The sequence below is a fragment of the Nycticebus coucang genome, chromosome 14 (assembly GCF_027406575.1).
Source record: "Nycticebus coucang isolate mNycCou1 chromosome 14, mNycCou1.pri, whole genome shotgun sequence".
NCBI lineage: Eukaryota > Metazoa > Chordata > Mammalia > Primates > Lorisidae > Nycticebus > Nycticebus coucang.
This window is the reverse complement of record NC_069793.1, coordinates 52,010,780-52,024,444: the sequence shown is the minus strand read 5'-3', so window position 1 is coordinate 52,024,444 and position 13,665 is coordinate 52,010,780. Positions and strand designations below refer to the sequence as shown.

The 13,665-nt window shown below is 39.0% G+C and overlaps 1 protein-coding gene across 1 annotated transcript in view; it reads left to right on the top strand.

Annotated features, from left to right (window-relative positions):
* PARVA (parvin alpha) overlaps window positions 1-13,665 on the top strand; it is a 162,749-nt gene that overhangs the window by 112,359 nt on the left and 36,725 nt on the right. The window lies entirely within an intron of this gene.

Here is a 13,665-nt window from a genome sequence, read left to right as displayed (position 1 = left end):
ATGTGCCTGTCCTTCCAGCAGCCAAGGGTCAGTTGGGTCAATGAAAAGACCCCACTGTATAGCTGGAAGACATGCCTCATCCTTTCCAGAAAACTGCCCTCGCAGCCTTTGTTGGTCTATTTACATGGGAATGTGTGAGTATGTATTTTCAGATCCCTGTAATCTATGGACTTGTGTGTGTGTTACATTCTTCCCTGGGTTACTTCACGACTGTTCATGTGAAAATGTAAGGCTAAAGAAAGAGAAAGGAGAATTCAGGGGTAATGTTAGTGTTGAAAGGGAAAATCTGACTTAAATGAAGTGAGTTTCACCTCACTGTCCCTAACCCTGGCCCAAACCTCCCCCTCACATTCAAGATGCCACAATTCCTAGCTACCCACTAGGTACCTCTACCTGGGTGCACCTTAGACCAAATTCATCCTCTTTTCTAAAGACATTTCTTCCTCTCTAAGTTAATATCCCTCTTGCCACCTATCTCCATCTATAGAATATATGGTGAGTGACCAAGGCCCATTTCTTTTTGCTCAAAATCGTCTTCTGAATCCATCCTCTCTGCCACTTTCACATGTCTGAACCTTCCAAACTCACCTCCACCATATTCCCTACACAGCTAGCCAAGGAGATGTTCTAAATCACGAGTCTGATCTTGCCAGCACTTCCTTGTAACTCTCAGCAGCTCTCTCCTGCTGGATGGACAAAGGCCAGACCCCTTGGCACAGCGTTTGGAATATTGCATCATCTGATCCCCGCTGGCTTTTCAGCCTCACCTCCGGCCTCTCCCACACATGTGGTTCATGCAGTGTGGGAACACATGTAAAGTGCTCAGAATAGTGCCTGACACATAGTAAAAGCCCAATAAATGTCTGTCATCACTGCTGGTTTTACGGTTTTTATGTATACCATTGTTACATGATTACACGGGCCATGCACGTCCACACCCCCGCACCTTTGTTCATGCTGTTCTTCTACCTCTGAGGCCCTTTTCCTCCCCATCCATGAGGGCAAACTGTCATTGCTCATCCTCCCAATCTCTAGACTCAGTCGAAGGTGCCTCCCTCTTAGCCTCTTCACGATACAGTCACATTTAGAAGAGATAGACAGTTCCTCTCCCCTCCCTAGACACAGATATGAGGAAATATGTGTCTATCCACACGTGTGTGTATACATGCCTCAAAACATTTTCCATGTTGCTTGTAGCTGTTTATATAAATGCATGTGGACATCCAGGTCAAGAACCAGTTCTCATTAGTGTAGCCAGGTTCCCTCTAGCACCATCAGGGTGTCCAGTACATGTTACCTAGCGTTGAATGAATGGCTAATGTAAAATCTAGTGATTTTTAGGAAATTAGAGTTTTGCACCCAGACGTCAATAAGAGTGAGGGTTAATATTTGAAGGTTTGTGAACTCCACCTGAATATGGAGAGAAAAATGAAAAAGATTTAGCACATATAGACTTGGATAAGCCGGAGGCCTCCCTGAGCATCTCTCCTGGAGAGTCCGGCTTCTCACATCTCCAGCAGGTTTCTAGTTAGAATCTGACACTGTCAAAATGGTCTATTCTAGGCTTTCAAAGCAGAGATGGAAGGTGGCCACGGGGTAGTGGAACATGGTGGTGAGGTAACCTTCCCTCTGGGAATGGTTACAAAACAGCCCAGTGTCATAGCATATGTGATGCCAAGCCAGGCATCGCATACAATCGGATTAGATTGTTTCCCATCTCCACCTGCATGTTGAAGAGGTGATTCACTGCAGAGAGGATGCTGCTTGTGTAAACTGACGTTTAGACCCTAAGCTGAAAGGTCTAAGGCTGGACATATACATTCCAAACCTGTAGGCAGGACACCCAGGCAGAGACAACTAGTTTGCAGTAAAAAAAAAAAAGAAAGAAAGAAAGAAAAGAAAAAAAATACATACCAGAAGCTCCTAGAACGGATCAGTCTGGAGACAGAATTTAGAGTGACACCTCTGACCTTGAGTTCCCCTGGACCATTTTTCTTATCTCTGATCATGTTAACCTCAATCATATGATTAAAGTGGTATCTTAATGGATGTGTTCACTGTAACGTTACTGTTTTTCTCTCCTTGTAATTTACTGGGGGATAGGGGGACATACTTCGAGACTGTGCAAATATCCTGAATCTCCTTTAATTTCTCCCACTAGTTTTAGCATCCACTGGTGGAACACATCTGCCACAGTGATTATGGTCGTGTTCTAATGGTGATTATCTTTTTATTCCTCCTGCATTTATTCATTGGAATTCTGCTAAAATAAAGGGTTATGTTGTCATTCTTGGTTATTTATTCAGTTATTCAATTATATCACTAGGGACATAGGATCTTTCTTTTAAACTTTTGGTTTAACCCAGTATATAACTGTTCGTATTTTTGCTCTTCTATCTCTAGCTTTGACCACTGTCAGGTTGGCTCCTGGACACTGTATTTTTTCCTGCCCCATATTTTCTTTCTCAGAACTTCTTTACCTTCTGACATCATAAGATGCCCCAGGATCATCTTGTATTTTCCTTACTCTAGTCCTGAAATCAAGGAGCCTGATTGCTTTTATGAGCGAATGGTATTCAGATATCAACATTGGGCATAGGAGTGAGTGTCTTTCATGTGCTGTCTGCGGCGTCGGTAAGCAAACATCTGTAGCTAGGCCGGGGGCTCTCCCCTGGTGGTACTAAGATGAATCAGGCACGGTTAATTCTAGACCATCAGCTTCTAACTGCGTTAGGTAGTACACCTCCTTCATACTGAGTTGGTTAGGCGCGTTGGAGGAGGCTGAGCTTGCTATTAGTAAACTCATGAAACACCAGCACATAGAAAATGGTGGAAAGGGCTTGGGGGCCTCCAGTAATCCAAGATCACATGTCTTAGACGTCAGGTAAGGATATGGAATCCAGGAAGACGTGCCAATGACACTGTGCAGCAAAGACTTAGAACCTAGAAGCAGAAGTAAGCAAGAGGTGATTCTCTTTGCAGAGAGTTGTGTATGTTTTATAGCTCTGGTGACTTGAGATGCCGGGGCCCCAGCTGACACGGACTAGCTAGGTGTGCTCTGACTATGAGTTCTGTAGGGGGTAGAACTGCCTGCCTCACCTCTGTGTGGCCACATTCTTCTTCCTCACAGCAGTGTCTGGTCTGCTGGCAGGAAAATAGCCCTTCTCAGAGTCCCCAGGAATTTCTGGAAGGGTCTCTCACAACAGCCTCTTTCTAGTCCTTCTTTCTTAGCTGCCTAACCCAGATGCCCCATTGTCAGCTGTTTTCTGAGTCTTTCCACCTGCCCTGGCAGATTGTAGTTTAAATTTTCCTAAAAAACAGATGATAAGACAAGGACGTGGGTGGAGGAAGCTTAGATGAGAGGTGATCTTAGAAAATACAGATAACTCAGTGGGGAATGTAACAGGGGAAGAGAGAAATGGTGATTGACCAGGGCCCATAGCTGGGCTCTCTGAGAAACCAGGGGACAACACGTCTCAGAATCACCCTTCCCAAGACAGGGCGGCAAGGGCATTTCTCCTGTGGCTCATAGTGCCTTGTGGGTGAGGTTTGCCTATACAGGCAGTAAAACCTCCAGGTTGCGCTCTATGGAGTCAAAGAAGGAGAGGCCTCAGAGCAGAGGGGGCCATCAGCTTGCTGGGAGCTGCCTGCAGCTGCAGGTGAGCAGGGAGCTCTGGGAAGTGATGTCAGTGTCGTCCAGAGAGACCAGAGGGTACAGCCACTTCTGCAGTGGAGGCAGCTCCTGCTGATACAGGCCCTTTCTCTGCACTATTAGTGTCGCTGCTAGGGAAACACCAGGTGCTGCCCATTCTGGCCTCCTTATGGCACCCAGCCCAGTCTCTCATGGGAGCAGCTCCAGCCCCTTTTCACACCTCAGAGCAAAAGTTTTCCACCCCCAAAATGGGAGGGAAGTTCCTCCCTTCCCCATGCCAAAGACCCACCCCATTTCTCTTCCACTATTAGCTACTTCCAGGGTGATTGATGGAGCCAACATTCTTAGTCCTCCTAAAACATACTCTAACCCCATGGTACCAACAAGAAGGTTACAAAATCATCCAAAGTTGGAATACAGTTCCCAACATCTCAGTTATACAGGTGTGTTCATGTACATGGTCACCCTGTAATATTTCCATCCCTAACACCTAGGCAATAGACATGAGTGGGTGAGAGAGACAGGAGATTAGTAATTCCCGGAAGATGCCTGAACAGCATAATTCATCATTTTTTTGAACATGAACTGCTTTTTTTTTTTTTTTCTTTTCCTCTGCTGCTTGTTTTCTTATTGAGGTTTATGGATCTGGGATGTCTATGTGAGTTTCCTTATGGTATGTTTTATTCAACTGATCCTTATCTTTGAACATGTGCGTGTACTAGGAACAGAACAGACCTGTTTTCAGGGACGAGAGTCACAGGTTACAGGGCTCTTCCTTCTGGTTTTCCCTATAACAGATAACTGAAACAAGATATCTTCTGTAAGCCTGGACCAAGAGGGGCCCCGTGAGCATAAAATGTTCTATAAGAGGGAGGTTTTGTTGTGTGAGTATGTGTGTGTAATTTTCTTTTTCTCTGGTAAACCCTAAAAGGTGCATCTTACTCTGCTCTTAATCTAGTCAAATAGTATCCCCTAAGCAAAAGCCATTTGATTTGCTGTGTGCTAACTGCTATGTTGGGTTACAGTCTTCAGCTGGCTCATGGCCTGGAGTACAAAGGGCTGTGAGCGATCAAGTAGGAGTTTGGGGATGGTTTCAGCAGAGAAGGGGCATTTTGAATGGGGCCTATGGAAGAAGCATGAAAGAAAAGAATATTCTAGTCTGCATGACAGAGGCATTGCCAGGAAGCCCCAGTCGGTTTTGGTGTTAGTGGAGGGTGAATAGTGTAGTGATAGGGAGCAAGTGGGTTGGTGCCCACCAGGGTTGGTTGAGTGGGATGTGTGGCTGACAACAACGAGACCCAGCTCCCAGCTCATGGTGTCTGATGCCATTCTCTAGCCAATGAAACCAGGACTTTTTGGAGAGATGGCTGAGTGTCCCATTCAGTAAGCACTAGGTCTAATCCTAAGTCTAGAACAGGGAATAGAATCAGCCAAAAATAAGTACTGAGAATAAACAAAATACACATATATGGGGCCACACTGTGAGAGTGTCCAGGACCAACCTGAAAAAGCTCCCTGTGGTCAAAACTAGAATTATTGGAGGAAAAAAAAGAAAAAAGAATAACAATTGCATTGTGGTGGTATCCGTAGCTAAGTGGGTAGGGCACCGGCCATATACACCAAGGCTGGCAGTTTGAACCCAGTCTGGGCCAGCTAAAACAACAATGACAACTGCAACAACAACAAAAAAAAAATAGCTGGGCATTGTGACAGGTAACTGTAGTCCCAGCTACTTGGGAGGCTGAGGCAAGAGAATCACTTAAGCCAGCAGTTTTCGACCTGTGGGTTGCGACCCACAGAAACTGTATTAAAGGCTCACAGCATTAGGAAGGTTGAGAACCACTGACTTAAGCCCAAGAGTTTGAGGTTGCTGTGAGCTGTGATGCCAGAGCACTCTACCCAGGGTGACAGCTTGAGACTCTGTCTCCAAAAAAAAAAAAAATTTGCATTGTATTATAATCCAAAGCCTAAAATAAATATCCTTAAGTTGATTCTGATATAAATATCTGAATAAATAAAAGGGAGTGAAATGACTATTCTTCCTTACAAAAGAATTCCAGAGACTTTATGTAGACATAGCTCCTTCAAGGAAGTGGGAGTTAACTTTCCACCACTGAAGTAGACTGAACTTAGTGACTGGCTTTCCAAGATTAGGGTTTAGAAGTGGGGATAAGGTAGGGAAACATGATCTTCACCTTCCATGGTCTTCCTCCCCAAACCCATAACCCCTGTCTACTCATGAGAAAAACATAGGAAAAATTAAGCACTCCTGACTAGCACTCCTCAAAACTGTCAAAGTCATGAAAAAATAAGGTAAGTTTCAAAAACAGAACAGAGAGGGCAGCACCCGTAGCTCAGTGGGTAGGGTGCCAGCCACATACACCCAAGCTGGCGGGTTTGAAACCAGCCTGGACCAGCTAAAAACAACAACGACAACTGCAACAACAACAACAAAAATAGCCAGGCGCTGTGGCAGGTGCCTATAGTCCCAGCTACTTGAGAGGCTGAGACAAGAGAATCACTTAAGCCCAAGAGTTTGAGGTTGCTATGAGCTATGACACTATGGCACACTTCTGGGGGCAAGAAAGTGAGACTCTATCTCAAAAAAAAAAAAAAACAGAACAGAGAAAACTAAGGAGACTTAAAGAATAGAAGTGGTATTCTGGACAATTGAGAAAAACTCATGAAATCTGAATAAAGTATGAAATTTAGCTAACAGTTGTGTGCCAGTGTCATAAACAATTATCTATGACAAATGTACTATAGTGATTTAAGATGTTGACGGTAGAGGAAACTGTAGGGTATGTAGGCACTATCTATACCAGCAGTTCTCAACCTGTGGGTCGTGACCCTTTTGGGGGGTCAAATGATCCTTTCACAGGGGTCACCTAAATATATCCTGTACATCAGATAGTTACATTATGATTCATAACAGTAGAAAAATTACAGTTATGAAGTAGCAATGAAAATAATTTTATGGCTGGGGGTCAGCACAACATGAGGAACTATATTAAAGGGTCGCAGCATTAGGAAGGTTGAGAACCACTGATCTATACTATGCTTGTAACTTTTTTATAAATCTAAAAACCATCTAAAGTCAAAGTTTATTAAAAAAAAAAAAAAAAGAAAGATGATGCTCACGTTATAGAGGACCATGAACTAAGAGTTTTAGACCATATTAGTGGGGCAGTGGTGAGTAGTGATGGCTTATGAGCAAAGCAATGTGATCAGAAATGAGGCTTTGGGAAGATAACATAGGAGCAGTGGTCGGGTGCTTAGGGACAGTGGAAGGCATGCCAGCAAAGCATCTCTTCATGAGATGATGATGGTGTCAAGCGAGAGAAGTGACACTCTGAATGGGAAAAACTTAAAAGGATCTAACAATGTAGGGATGTAGGCTGACTCTACATGATGGATGTTGAATGGGGATGACTACACGAACCCCAGGAAGAGCAGCAGCAGCATATTGCTTTTAAGGGTCACTTTCCCATGGCCCAAAGTGCTTGGGCTGAAGTAGCAGCTGTGCTGAAATTGGAACAGGAAGGAAGAAACAGCCAGGAGATCTGAGTTCCAGTCCTGATTCTACCATATATCTGCCACTCAGATCACTCTTCCATAAGCCAGGAAGCTGACTTATAAAAGCTCTATGGCTGAGTGTCCCATTCAGTAAGCACTAACCACACATAGCTGTTAAAAGTAACTGAAATTAAAAATGCATTTTCTCACACTAGGCACATTTCAAGTGCTCAACAGCCAAATGTGGCTGGTGGCTACCATACTGGATAATTCTAAAAGGAACATTTTCATCATAGCGGAAAAGTCTGTTGGACAGTGCTATTCTCCTGTAGAACTGTAGACAATTCTACATCTTTCTGCTGGAATAGTCATTGATGTTAGGATTGTTGAATATGACATATACTGCTATTTTTAAACTGGAAGGGGAATTTTCCATTCGAACCTCTAAAAATCTCAGAAGTTACATGAAAGTTTTTTGTATTTTTCTTTTGCCTATAAATAGTAGAGAAGCTCTCTGAAATGTCTTGCTCAGTAGGAAAAAGCTTAGTACAGAACCATGTGCACAGTATGCCACTCTGTGTGTTTGTGTGTGTTTTAAGGGACATATCCAATGCTTGTGTTACGTATGCAATATTTCTGATAATAATGATAATAAATTTCTCATGGAATGGGACAAAGGAACTTGGGACTACCATGGACAGGGGAAATTTTCACAGCTTGAATTTTCTCCATGTTTATATGTTATCAATCTTATAAAAAGTGACTGAGTACATGTGTGCACTTCAGGCGCAGTACAGAATTAATCTATCAGTAGATGATGAATAGTATGTTTTTGTTAAATAGTATTTGATACATTTCCACAGCCACTCCAAGTAAAATAGGAAGAAAAGGAAGCTACCTAAACATGTTAAGTAGTGAAATATTAAAGATGCGATATTAGAGACAAGTCAGAAATAATGTCTGTTACCACTATTATAAATATTTTAGAGGTTCTAGTTAATATAAGATAGTAGGTTTTCTTTTTTGGCATTAAGGCTGAATAGGTATTATATTATTAAATAGGTATTATTATAGACAGCTCTTCTCAGTATAAAACACTAAGAATCTGTATAACCCTTTGAAAGCATATTTTTGTGTGGCATGGATAAACTGGTGTGAAAGGCAGGGAAGTTCTTCTGATTCCAAAAATAACAAAGTAGTATAAATCTATTTAGATAAGTGCTAATTCCTAATATCCTATAATTCCTAATAGCCGATAGCCTGAGACTTAAGGGGTCATGCATACAGGGTCAGAAGACAAATCCTGGGTAGAGTCTGAGCAAAAAAAGAGGGTTGGATAGGAGAGCCCTGAATAAAGCTATGGTCTCAGAAGGGCAACACTTTCAGTGAGTAGACTAAACAATCTTGTTCCATAGAGAGAGGCAGAAAGGATAAATTATCTCAGCGTTGGATGTGAATGGAACCAAAAAAAGAAAAAATCAGCCCCGATCATTTGTTATCAAAAGTCTATACCTACATGGATTTAGGGGTAGAATTCATATACTACTTAATGTGGCTTTAAACCAAGTTGAAAATTTAGTTAAAAATTGTCCCCCCAAGGCAAAAGCAAATATATATCCTTCCTTTAACAAAGAATTAACTCATAACCACCCAGACCACAAAGAACTCCCAGAGATAAAGTTCAAAGAAATACAAGCTCAAAATCATAAACCAAGACATAAGTAGCAAGGCACTATAGCATCATCACCAGAAACAACCTATAAATGCATCCCACAAATACTATAAATGTCAGAAACTGTTCAGTTATAGGATATCAAATAAGTATGTTTTATATGCCAAAATAATTTTTTAAAAGACTATTGAAAGAATGCTAAAAGAATAAGAAACTGTCAAAACTGAAGGGATAAGTGCAAATAAAACCTCTGTAAATGAAAAAATATGTAAAAATGAAATTAGAAACCTTAATGGATGAGACACAAATGAAGAAGGAATTAATGAACTAGAAGACTGCATGTCAGAAATTACCCAGTGTAGAGAGGACAAGAGGGTAGAAAATGAGAAATAAAATTTAAAAACATATGGTTAATTGGAATTCTAGAAGGAAAAGAAAATGGAAGGGAGTATAGTAAATACTTAAAAATAGAATGGATGAGAATTTTCTAGTACTGATGAAAAACATGATTGCTCAGATTCAGGAAGCTCAGTAAATCCCTAACAGGATAAATAGCGAGAAGTGTACCTATTCACTTTCTAGTGGAACCTAAAAACACAGAAGACAAACAAAAGATTAAAAGCAGAGAGGAACAAAAAAGCCAAAAGATATTGAAAGGATATATTCAAAGTCTTGAAAAAAATTATAAATTTATACCCATAAAAAAAAACATGAGTTTTTAAAGCAAGAAAAAAATACATTTTCAACATGCATATACCAAGAGAGTTTATTAACAACTAACCCCTCAGTAAAGGAAGTCTATTAAATACACAGGAGGAAGAAGACAAACGAAAGCAAAAGAAAGATCCAAAATACAGTGAACAATTGTGAGCAAAGATCATGGTGGGTAGATCAAAGCTGTAATTAAATGAATATAAAACAATCACAATAATGTCTAATTTGTGAATTTGAAAAATTAATATAGAATCAGAATCCTAGATAACTATAGCACATAAGTCAGAAAGTATGTGATTGGGGTCAAGGTGTGCTGAGATCTTCATGTTTTTTAGTACATGGGTAAAGGTACTAATTAACTTAAGACTTTATTAAGTTAAATATGCATGATAAATTTTCTATGGTGAATAGGATATAATAGAAACAGAGTGTATAACCTCTCCACTAACAATGGGGAGAAAATGAAATGAGAAAGAATAAAAACCTTAATCCATGAGAAGGCAAAGATGGAAGAAGGGCAGAGAGAATCAGAAAAGCAGAATAAATAGTAAGTTCAAAGTAAGTTGAAAGAAGTGAATCCAAGTATTTTGATAAATCCAATCAATGTAAATTTACATTATTCATTTAAAAAACAAAATCTAGCTAATTAGAAGAATGAGCTAGAAAAAATAAATAAAAAGAAAAAAATGAGCTAGCTACTTTTTATATCATATAAATTAGACTTTCAGGCAAAAGGCATTACTATAGAGAGTTGCTATATATTAATAAAAATTAAAATCACTAGGAAAATATAGAAATTGTAAACATTTATCAAATATATAAAAATTTTAAATGACAATCATTAGTTCAAGAAGAACTCGACAAATCTATTAGCATGGTAGATTTATAACATACTTCTGTTAATGACATATTAAGCAAAAAAGTTCATAAAATGGAGAATATTTGGATAGTACAATTAACCAGCTGTAACTGAACATAGAATATAATACATATAATACACTCCCAAACTGAAAAATTCTTATTCTTTTCAACTGCACATAGAACACTTAAAACTTGGCTATGTCCATAAAGCACATTGCAATGAATTAGCATATAGACCACATTCGCCATGATATAATTTTTCTTTTTTTTTTTTTTTTTTTATTGTTGGGGATTCATTGAGGGTACAATAAGCCAGGTTACTCTGATTGCAATCATGATATAATTTTTCTAAAAAATATTAATTCTCCTCATACATTTAGGAACAAAAATACTCTTTAAATAACTCAGGAATCATACTCAAAAGAGTATTCTGCATATTCTAATTCTTTGAAAGGTGGTTACCTTAATATAGCGTGACTTTTTAGTTCTCCCACTATCAGAGTAAATTGAGTTTATTCTACCTTGTCTTTCTACTTTATTTTTTTTTTTGAATACTATTTCCTTGTCTCCTAAAAATAATTCCCCCAAAAGCACATTTGGATGCTAACTACAAAAACAACCGAAAGATTCACAAAATAATCCACCTGAGAAAATTTTCTAAATCACATCCTATCTATTTCAAAATCGTGCCTAATACTTACAAAAAGTTAAGCTAATTATGAACAATTTGTGTAACTATGGAAATGAAAGAAATGGTTTCCTGGAAGAAGAAAACTATAGCAATAGAAAATTTTCATAGAGCTAGCTGAAATTAGCACAACAAAGAACAAAAGACGAAAACTGGGAGTCTTGAAAAAGAAATTAAATTCTTGGTAACATTGAGTAAAATTACTTTCAGCTATAGGAATATTTGAGTGGGCCTCCTTAAATTTTGAGGGCTGACTACCTTAAAAATAAAGGGTTAGGAATAGAAGAGTTCTCAAATACTTTACTTTAAAATGAAACAAAATTGAAATAAGTGACAGATGCTTGCAAAATAGAGATAAGTGTTTCATCTTACTTGCATTCTCAGAGAATGCCAAAGACTCAAATAAACAATAGAACTAAGAAGAGGAGTTGGTAAAATAACCGTATACAAGAAAAAAGTCTGTAAGGCAATAGCTTTTATTTTTACCAGCAGTATCAGTTAATAATACACACACACACACACCAACTCACAGAATGGTGGTTGTAACTGTATTACAAATAGAGAATCCAAGAGCATGGTTGAGTAAGTTATAAGTTCTCTAATATACTGTGCAATTTTTAAAGAAAAGAATGAATTATATCTGTATATATTGGCCTAAGAAGATACATAAGAGATATGTTTGAGTGGGAAAAAGCCACTAGCAAAAAATGTATACACTATAATCTCTTTTTATTAAAAGGGAGTAAAAGACAAGGAACATGCCATGTGTGTTAATAAGGATTACTTCAAGATACATTCTGTATGCAAATCCACTTAATACCAATATCCATGCTTAAAATAAAGTATCTAACAAGAAAAATTAAAAACAAGAAGATAAACCCAGAGTATGATGACTAAAGTGGAAAGAAGTAAAGCAGAATTATATTTTCTAAAAACTTTGTATTGCAGAAGGAAGCCATAAAAACTCTTCTAAAAAAGAAAGGCTAGATGCTAAAAAGTAGGGCGGGAACGTATTTTAATTTTAGGAAGAATGTATCACAATTTTAGTGTCATAGACAAGTTAAAAATATTAGAAACAGAAAAACAATGAGTGCTCCAGTAGGTAAGGTGTAAAATCCAGTAAAGGAAAATCATGTTTGTTTTATTCCCAACACTCCTGAGACCAAATATATTCCTTAATTTTCTGCAGACACCAACCAGGAGTCCTGCAGTTTAATTCTGACACTATCCAAAGTTAGTCCAGCCCCCACTTGGATGAAGGGCTCAATGTCACAAAGCTGTCCCCACTTCAGATGGTGACCCCAAGTTTAGGCCTCCTGCAGTTCTGATTTCCTTGACTCCTTAGATGCAATCATTTGCCAGAATGACACATGGAATTCAGGAAGGTACTTACGTTTACCAGTGTATTGCAAAAGATAAAACTAAGGAAAAGCCAAAATGGAAGAGATGGATAGGGCAGGAACTGGCACAGAGCTTCTCCACTCTCTCCATGTGTGCATCAACCAGCAAGCTCTCAGAAGCCCCATGGTCAAAGCTTTTAATGGAGGTATCATTAGGTAAACATTATTGATTAAATTGTTGGCCATTGCCACTAAACCTTCAGCCTCTCTTTCCTACCTATAGGTGGGGGATAGAGGCTGAAATTTCCTACCCTGTAATCAATTGGTTGGTTCCCCTAGCAACCAGCTCCCCCATCTTTAGGGGCCTTCCCAAAGTTGCCTCATTAACATAAACTTAGGTGCAGGCAGTGAAAGCAGCTTCTTAAGAATAACAAAAAATGCTCTTCTATCACCTTTATTACTCTAGAGCTCTTTGAGGAACTGAGAATAAAGACTAAATATTATAATAAAAATTGTTCCTATCATCCTTACAATGGTTTTAGAAGCTCTGTATGAAGAAGGGGTTGGGGTAGGTAGGGAGACCAAATGTATTTTTCTTATGTCACACCAATTGTTAAAAAACCAGAACAATGGACAACAGTACAAAAAAAATTATTGACCTAGAACACAGACTGAGAGGCCTAAGCTATTCAGTCTAAGTTCAATGCCAGCAGATTATAAAATATGAACGTTTGTTGACAATGATGTAAAACTACAAGGCTAGCAGATAAGTGGCTCCTCCCCCACCTACCCAGCCCACTCCCAAGACAATCATCATTAATCTGTCCCTGCAATTGTTTCTTTTGAACCAAGACAAGACCAGAAATTTCTTAACCTAGCATTTTAGGCAGCCTCTAGCCAGTGCTTGTAGTTGCAATGTAAGATGAAAAAAACTTAATCCTACAGAGACAATTACATCCACCCAAAGTATAATGGGGGGAAAAAGAAAATAACTTGTCATTTCTCTAGTAGGAGAGGATCCAATGTAAGAATTCAGCCTAAAAATGGAAAAGGCACAGAGGGTTTCTTCAAGGTTTCACATTCAAGAGGAAGACATTTAGATAAATACTTGTTAAATCCCTGAACTTTAATGATAAAGAATAATAGCATAAAGCAACTAAAGAAAAGAAAATGATAACATTTCAGTCCATCATAGATAAGAATAGCTTGAGATCACACTACC